The 8,822-nt window shown below is 38.9% G+C and overlaps 1 protein-coding gene and 1 pseudogene across 3 annotated transcripts in view; one reads left to right on the forward strand and one right to left on the reverse strand.

The window, feature by feature from the left end:
- The window catches only part of LOC102244510, a 2,489-nt pseudogene extending 1,263 nt beyond the window's left edge, over positions 1 to 1,226 (forward strand).
- The window catches only part of CUL4B (cullin 4B), a 55,836-nt gene that overhangs the window by 38,491 nt on the left and 8,523 nt on the right, over positions 1 to 8,822 (reverse strand). The gene's annotated exons all lie outside the window — the stretch shown is intronic.

Here is an 8,822-nt window from a genome sequence, read left to right on the forward strand (position 1 = left end):
CCGTCCCCCAACTCCTCCTTCACCAGCCTCGTGTTCTCCTACCAACCCGGTGTAGGAGCCCACACCAATCCACTCCGCCTTCTCGCACCACTCTGCTGCAGCCTACGGACCCGGCGGTTTCCGGGGCGCTCTGTACCCCTTTCCGCGGACGGTGAACTGAACGACTACACACATGCCCTGCTCCGCCACGACCCCCTGGGCAAACCTCTGCTCTGGAGCCCTTTCTTGCAGAGGCCTCTGCATAAAAGGAAAGGCGGCCAGGTGAGGTTCTCCAACGACCAGACTATAGAACTGGAGAAGTTTGAGACCCAGAAATACCTCTCCCAGCCTGAGAGGAAGCGTCTGGCCAAGATGTTGCAGCTCAACGAGAGACAAGTCAAAACCTAGTATCAGAATCGACGCGCTAAATGGCGAAGACTAAAGCACGAGAACCCTCAAAGCAATAAAAAAGAGGAACTGGAAAGCCCGGTGTAGGAGCCCACACCAATCCACTCCGCCTTCTCGCACCACTCTGCTGCAGCCTACGGACCCGGCGGTTTCCGGGGCGCTCTGTACCCCTTTCCGCGGACGGTGAACTGAACGACTACACACATGCCCTGCTCCGCCACGACCCCCTGGGCAAACCTCTGCTCTGGAGCCCTTTCTTGCAGAGGCCTCTGCATAAAAGGAAAGGCGGCCAGGTGAGGTTCTCCAACGACCAGACTATAGAACTGGAGAAGTTTGAGACCCAGAAATACCTCTCCCAGCCTGAGAGGAAGCGTCTGGCCAAGATGTTGCAGCTCAACGAGAGACAAGTCAAAACCTAGTATCAGAATCGACGCGCTAAATGGCGAAGACTAAAGCACGAGAACCCTCAAAGCAATAAAAAAGAGGAACTGGAAAGTTTGGACGATCCCTGCAATCAGAGGCAAGACTTGCCCAGTGAACAGAATAAAGGTGCTTTGGATAGCTCTCAATGTTCGCCTTCCCCTGCCTCCCAGGAAGACCTTGAGTCAGAGATTTCAGAGGATTCTGATCAGGAAGTGGACATTGAGGGCGATAAAGGCTATTTTAATGCTGGATGATGATCACTGACATCGGCACATTCAGAAAACTGGACTTGGGAATAATATTTGCAACAGGAAATCTCTATAGACAACTGGAAAACTACATGGGAAAGGAAGTTAGTTTGCTGGTATTCTGGAAACCGAAAATATTTGGTGCACTGGCTAAGTAACAAACTCACATTGAAACCTTAAATTTTGACTTAAGAAACAATTTATATATTGATTTTAGGTTGTACGATAAGAGGACTTTTCACTGGTTAAATTTACCCCCTTTTAAAAAAGTAATTTTTTTCCTATTTATAAAAGGCAATTTTGAACATTTTGGTTGAATTTTTAAGTTATAACTTTAAAGATTTTAATGGGATCTTCTTGAATAACTTTTCTATAATCTGTATCTTCATCCCACTTAATTGAAAACCAAAGGGTACCCCAAACTCAGAGGTATGCCTTGGAAAGGGGGCCCACATTTCAGGCAGCCTTGGAATATTTTAAAAGGAAACATTCTTTACTTTTATATTGCATTCTGACACTGCTGCTTAAATCCAAAAGCAGCTCAGAGCTCATCTCCGGGATGTGTGTGCCTTTTGTTAGAGAGAGATAGTTGATAATCTTAAATGCTTGTTTTGCACTATCACTTAGTACCTGTTTGACTAAGGTGTTAAGGATAGGACTGTCCAATTCAGGCAGAAAAACTGACTCATTGGTGACTGAAATTAAGCACAGGAACTAGAAATAGCAGGTTAATTAAATGTAAGTAGATTGTAGATATTGTGTTTTACATCAAACAGTGTTTATAGTGTGTGTGTGTGTGTGTGTGTGTATATATATAAAATTGTTCACTGTAAAAAACATGGCCAAAAAAATAATAATCTCAACAAAAAAGATTTTTAAAAAGAAAAATAATAATAAAAAAAGAAAGAAAAGCAGGAATGGCAGGAACATCTAAGGTGAATTTTGAAGGTCAGGTTGGAAGAGAACACTGCTTCTCTAATTTAGCTTTGACTGCTTAACATATAGACTAGATCCAGTAATTTCCCTTCCTCAACAAATTTCATCGAGCTCTTCAAGTACTATTACAGAGAACTTCCACAATAGGCATAAAAAATACAAAGAACTGAACAGTGCAATGTGGTGCATGGCCTACTATCATTTATGCAAAAAAGAGAAAATGAATAAAAACAAAGACAGTTGTTTTCACATACATAAAAAAATCTCTGGAAAGATACCCTCTGTCTAGTAATGTTTGTGGAGAGGGAAACTAGCTGGGCATTGGGAGATGGGGTGGAAGTGAAACTTTTCACTACATAATCTATAATACTTTGGGGGCTTTGAACCAGGCAAATATATTAAGTATTCCAAACACTTAAATACTTGCCTTATTTAATAAAACCCTTTCTATCTCCCTGCCCCACACCACACTTTTTATTTTAGCATGACATTCAAGGCTTACGTACTGTTTTAGCTCATGTCTGTTTATAATCTTCTACACACTCTGTAATCTAAATACTGCTTTCCTCACTTTTTAGCAAGGTTTGTTAGGGACAGTTATGTGTGCTAGAACAGTAGCTTCCAAAATTTTTTGAGAAGCCCCAGTAAGAAATACATTTTATGTCATGATCCACTGTACCTAAATTAAATGTATATGCCCTGGCCTGTGTGGTCAGAGCACAGGCCTGGGTTGCAGGCTCAATTCCCGGTAGGGGGAGTCCAGGAGGCAGCCAATCAATGTTTCTCTCTCCTTCTCCCTTCTTCTCTCTCGAAAAGTCAATACTAATTATTTTAAATAAATAAATAAGTAAATAAATGTATATAAAACAAAATCTTCATGAAACTACACTGAATCATTATTATGCGTTATATTCTCTGATATTTTCTATTTTATTTCTTAAAAAAACTGCTAGTCACAAACTACTAATGTCATGAACATACTAGAATATAAGCACCTTAAGAGCAAGAACTAAGAGGTCACTATATGCCCATGGCTTCTGTCCAGCTTTGCCCACAGGAAGCAGTCACTGACTCAACAAGGATTGAGTCTTTACTAAGTACTCTCTATCCTATTAGGTGCTGGGATAGAAGAATGCATAAGTTAAATCACTACTTAGGAGTTTGAGATAAGTTCTATTTTATACCAGATATTTGAAATGCACTTTTAGATATGTACTATTATTTTACATTTTACTGAACACTTTGGAAATCCCTGGAAGTTTGATCTAGAATAATTATTACAAAAATAATCTCATTTCACAGGCAACTATTTGTATTAAACAGATTTTAGGTAGAGTTATACAATTCCTTTAAGTAAAACTATCTTTTCACTTAAGCTCACAATCATTACTGGTAAAAATGCTGCCTTAAATCCTTTTTTAAGGTAATTGGGTATAAAATAAAAACATTCTTCCTCCAGCCCTAACCAGTTTGGCTCAGTGGATAGAGCGTCGGCCTGCGGACTGAATGGTCCCAGGTTCGATTCCAGTCATGGGCATGTACCTTGGTTGCGGGCACATCCCCAGTAGGAGGTATGCAGGAGGCAGCTGATTGATGTTTCTCTCTCATCGATGTTTCTAACTCTCTATCCCTCTCCCTTCCTCTCTGTAAAAAATCAATAAAATATATTTTTAAGAAAAACATTCTTCCTCCAAATCCTAGTCCCCCCCCAAATACACACATGTCATATCAAAAATGTGTTTTCCTAAAAGAATAAAAAATCACTCCAAAAAAAAATATATATATATAGGAAGTGAAATGCAAAACTATAAAAGGTGAAATTTGATGCTTTGAGGAACACAGAATTTAAGAAACAGCAAAAGCAAAGATTACATTTGGAACAGGAAAGGAGTAGAAATGAGGGTGAGATTAGAATAAAAAAAGATTACTAAAATATGGATAAACAGCCCTAACCGGTTTGGCTCAGTGGATAGAGCGTCGGCCTGCGGACTCAAGGGTCCCAGGTTCGATTCCGGTCAAGGGCATGTACCTTGGTTGCGGGCACATCCCCAGTAGGAGATGTGCAGGAGGCAGCTGATCGATGTTTCTCTCTCATCGATGTTTCTGACTATCACTCGCCCTTCCTCTCTGTAAAAAATCAATAAAACATTTTTTAAAAAAAGAGTAGGGACAATAAAATTAAATGTGGGAGGAGAGAAAAAACAATAGGCCACGCCATATCCCAGCACATAGCTACTGCTCACTGTGGGTGAAGATTAAATAAAAAAGAATTAAACATAGTAAGGGAGGAAATCTAGAAATTTTTCTGATTTAACCATGCCAGAAATAAGAAAGATAGTAAATTCCCGCCAGGGTGCTGAACTCTGGTCATTGGGCTAATGGGTTGCATGTTGTTTTTCAACCCATATGTTTAAAAAAGCAAAATACATCAAAAAACTTTTCAACAACTGATACAGAAATAAAACCTACATTCACTCTCTTTTTACATCTAATAAAAATGACTAACAATCACCCTAGCCGGTTTTACTCAGTGGATAGAGCATCAGCCTGCGGACAGAAGGGTTCCAGGCTCTATTCTGGTCAAGGGCACCTACCTCAGGTGTAGGCTCGATCCCCAGCCCCAGGTTGCACATGTATGCAACCAATCTATGTGTCTCTTCTCACATCGATATTTCTCTTTCTTTCTCTCTCTCCCCCCCCCCCCCCCCCCCTCTACCTTATACTCCTCTAAAAATCAATGGGAAAATATCCTCAGGTGAGGAATAAAAATGTTTTTTTTAAAAAGATACTCACAATATATCAAAAACTAAGAATTTGCAGAAAAGAAGACAATGAAACCTAAATTATTTTTCTTTTTACATATAGCAAGGAGGAGTTAATTCAGACTACGATTATCAAGGCCTAAGAATTTATAGTTGCACATTTTTTAAGGTAGCAGGGATGGTATCTTTTAAATATATTTTTTATTGATTTCAGAGAGGAAGGGAGAGGGAGAGAGAGATAGAAACATCAATGATGAGAGAGAATCATTGACTGGCTGCCTCCTGCATGCCCCCTATTGGGGATCAAGTCCACAACCTGGGCATGTGCCCTTTCCAGAATCGAACCCAGGACCCTTCTGTCCACAGGCTGACAATCTATCCACTGAGCCAAACCAGCTAGGGCAGCAGGGATAGTATTAATAATTCAGTAAAGGGAGGAGCAGTACATTCATCTATTAGTGGATACGTAGGTTGTTTCCATATCTTGGCTATTGTAAATAATGCTGCAATGAACATAGGGATACACATATATCTTTCTAAGTTGGTGTTTTATTTCCTTTAGATAAATACCCAGAAGTGAAATCACTAAGTCGTATGGCAGCTCTATTTTTTTTTTTTTTTTTTTGGTTAATCTTCACCAGAGGATATGTTTTCCAACTGATTTTTAGAGAGTGGAAGGGAAAGAGAGACAGAGAGAAACATCGATGTGAGAGAGACAGATTGATTGGTTGCCTTCCACACGTGCCCCAACCAGGACCAGCGATCGAATTTGCAACCCAGGTACGTGCCCTTGACCAGAATTGAACCTGCAACCTTTCCGTGCGAGGGCCAACACTCTAATCACTGAGCCACACTAGCCAGGGCTGGCAGTTCTATTTTTAAGGAACCTTCATACTTTTTTTCCATAGTGGATACACCAATTCCAAAGAGGTTGAATAACTGGCCAAACATCACACCACTAGAGAGCAGCTGTCCCAAGATTCAAACCCAGGCTGACTCTAGCAGCCACCTGTTATTCACAATAACCTTTCCGTGCGAGGGCCAACACTCTAATCACTGAGCCACACTAGCCAGGGCTGGCAGTTCTATTTTTAAGGAACCTTCATACTTTTTTTCCATAGTGGATACACCAATTTATGTTCTCCCCAACAGTGCACGAGAGTACCCTTTGCTCCACATCATCACTAACACTTATTTGTTGTCTTTTTTAGAATAGCCATTCTGACAAGTATGAGGTGATATCTCATTGTGGTTTTGATTTGCATTTCCCTAATGCAGTGATTTTCAAACTTTTTCATCTCATGGCACACATAAACTAGTTACTAAAATTCTGTAGCACACCAAAATATATATGTATATTATAAAATTTTGAAAATTGCTGTCCTACCCTAACCGGTTTGGCTCAGTGGATAGAGCGTTGGCCTGAGGACTAAAGGGTCCCAGGTTCGATTCCGGCCAAGGGCACATGCCCTGGCTGCTGGTTCAATCCCCCTAGAAGGGGGCGTGCAGGAGGCAGCCAATCAATGATTCTCTCTCATCACTGATGTTTCTATCTCTCTCTCTCTCTCTCCCTTCCTCTCTGAAATTAATAAAAATATATATATATTAAAAAAATGGGAGCTTGTTCAAAAAATTTGCTGCCCTAATGATTAGAGATGTTAAGCATCTTTTCATGTGTCTGTTGGTCATCTGTATGTCTCCTTTGGAAACAACCTAGGTGTTCGTCAATAGATGAATGGATAAAGAAGATGTGGTGTACACACACACACACACACACACACACACACACACACACAGGAAAATTACTCAACCATAAAAAAGAATGAAAACTTGCCATTTGTGACAAAATGAATGGACCTAGAGGGTATGATGCTAAGTGAAATAAGTCAGAGAAAGACAAATACTGTATGATTTCACTTATATGTAGAATCTAAAAACAAACAAAAAATAAACAAAACAGAAACAAATTCCTACAGAGAACTGATAGTTGACAGAGGGAAGGGGGCTTATAAGATGGGTGAAAAAAGTGAAGAGGGCTAAGAGATACAAACTTCCAGTTATAAAATAAACAGGTCATGGGGATGTAATGTACAGCATAGGGAATATAGTTAATAATATTGTAATAACTCTGTATGGTGATAGATGGTAACTAGACTTATTGTGGTGATCATTTTATAAGGTATACAAATGTCCAATCTCTATGTTGTACTCCTAAAACTAATATATCAACTATACTTTAATAAAAGAGGAGCACTACATAACATGATAGACTAAGCTTAAAAACACCAACAGTGACAAGTTAAACATACATAAAATACAATATAGAACATGTCCATCTCTGCTAAGAATCCAACTGCTCTCCTATAACCATTGGCTGGTTAATTAAACAACCAGATTTTACAATGGATAATAACCTATATGCTGAAATGGAAAAACTATTTGCTTCCAGTCTTGTGGTCATTTACTCAATAAATTAATCATTAATAGAAAGGTTCATTATTTAAGAGTTATTTCACAAAAAGCTAACCAAACAAGAGTTCCCGTTATTAATATAAACAAAGTTATTTTCATCAGAATTAAAGTATGGACTAGGCTTGCCTCTAAAGATAATAGCTAGGCATTTATATTAAGAATAAATGTTGCCCTAGCTGGTTTGGCTCACTGGATAGAGCATCAGCCTGTGGACCAAAGGGTCCTGGGTTCGATTCCGGCCAAGGGCACGTACCTTGATTGCAGGCTCCTCCCTGGCCCGGGGCCCTGGTCTGGGCTCCTGCAGGAGGCAACCAATCGATGTGTTTCTCTCATATCGATGTTTCTCTCTGTTTTACCCTCTCTTCCACTCTCCCTAAAAATCAATGGAAAAATCTCTTCGGGTGATGATTAACCAAATAAATAAATAAATAAACGTTACACTTGCATATATAAAAAACTGAAAAAATACAGATGTAACCAGCTCCGAGAATGGTAGATAATTTAAAAACACTACACAGCTATTCATACAAAGGCTGAAAATATGAGGAAAATAACCCCATTATCTAAAATATTACTTAGTAAAAATAAAATCACATACCAATACCAAAATTCCAATTATTAAGCTACCACATGTAAAAACAAAATACATTCTTGAGAAAGTGCAGAGGGACACTGTTCCTACAGATCTCCTCTCTCTTTTTCTATTATTTTCCAATTTGGCTAATGGTATCTACTGATACATATTTAGAATATAATCTATCTATTCAGACAGCTGTTCTGGCTCAGTGTGGATTTAGAATTTGAAAACATGTGGCTTTAGAGTTGTATAATAAAATGTAATATAAGACAGGTATCTTTTTTAAAGACTCAAATATTTACATTATTATTATCATCATCACCATCCATGACACCAGAATATATAGCAGGCACCATAGTAAGTACTTTTTCACAGTATTTTATTTATAATTAAACAACCTTGCCATATAGGTTGTGTTAGTTTTCCCCATTTTTTAAATGAGGAAACCAAGGCTTAGAGAAGTAACTTGCCTAAAGTTATCATGAATGGTTGATCTCTAATCTAAAGCAGGCTGATCAACTAAAAAGAAGTGCATTTAACCATACTCCTATCTGTAGTCAATTAAAAACCAACTAACAAAAAAAAATCCAAACCAAAACAACATTAACCATTGCCTCACTCTTACGGGGTTCCAAGTTGTCAAGGAAAGATTATTATTATACTCAGGTAATAATGTCATTTAAAAATAACTTTTAAAAAGATAACAAAAATAAAAATAACTTTTATCCCTAGCCAGTTTTACTCAGTGGATAGAGCATAGCCCTGCGGACCAAAGGGTCCTGGGTTCGACTCCAGTCAAGGGCAAGTACCTGGGTTCCAGGCTAGATCCCAGACCCTGGTCTGTGCGCATGTGGGAGGCAAACAATTGGTGTGAGAGAAACACATCAATATTTCTCTGTCTTGCCCTCTCTCTTCTACTCTCTCTGAAAATCAATGGAAAAATATCCTCGGCTGAGGATTACAAAAATAAAATAAAATAAAATAAAATAAAAATAAAAACTACTTTTAGACTGGGCT

The sequence above is a fragment of the Myotis brandtii genome, unplaced genomic scaffold, assembly GCF_000412655.1.
Source record: "Myotis brandtii unplaced genomic scaffold, ASM41265v1 scaffold846, whole genome shotgun sequence".
NCBI classification, from domain to species: Eukaryota; Metazoa; Chordata; class Mammalia; order Chiroptera; family Vespertilionidae; genus Myotis; species Myotis brandtii.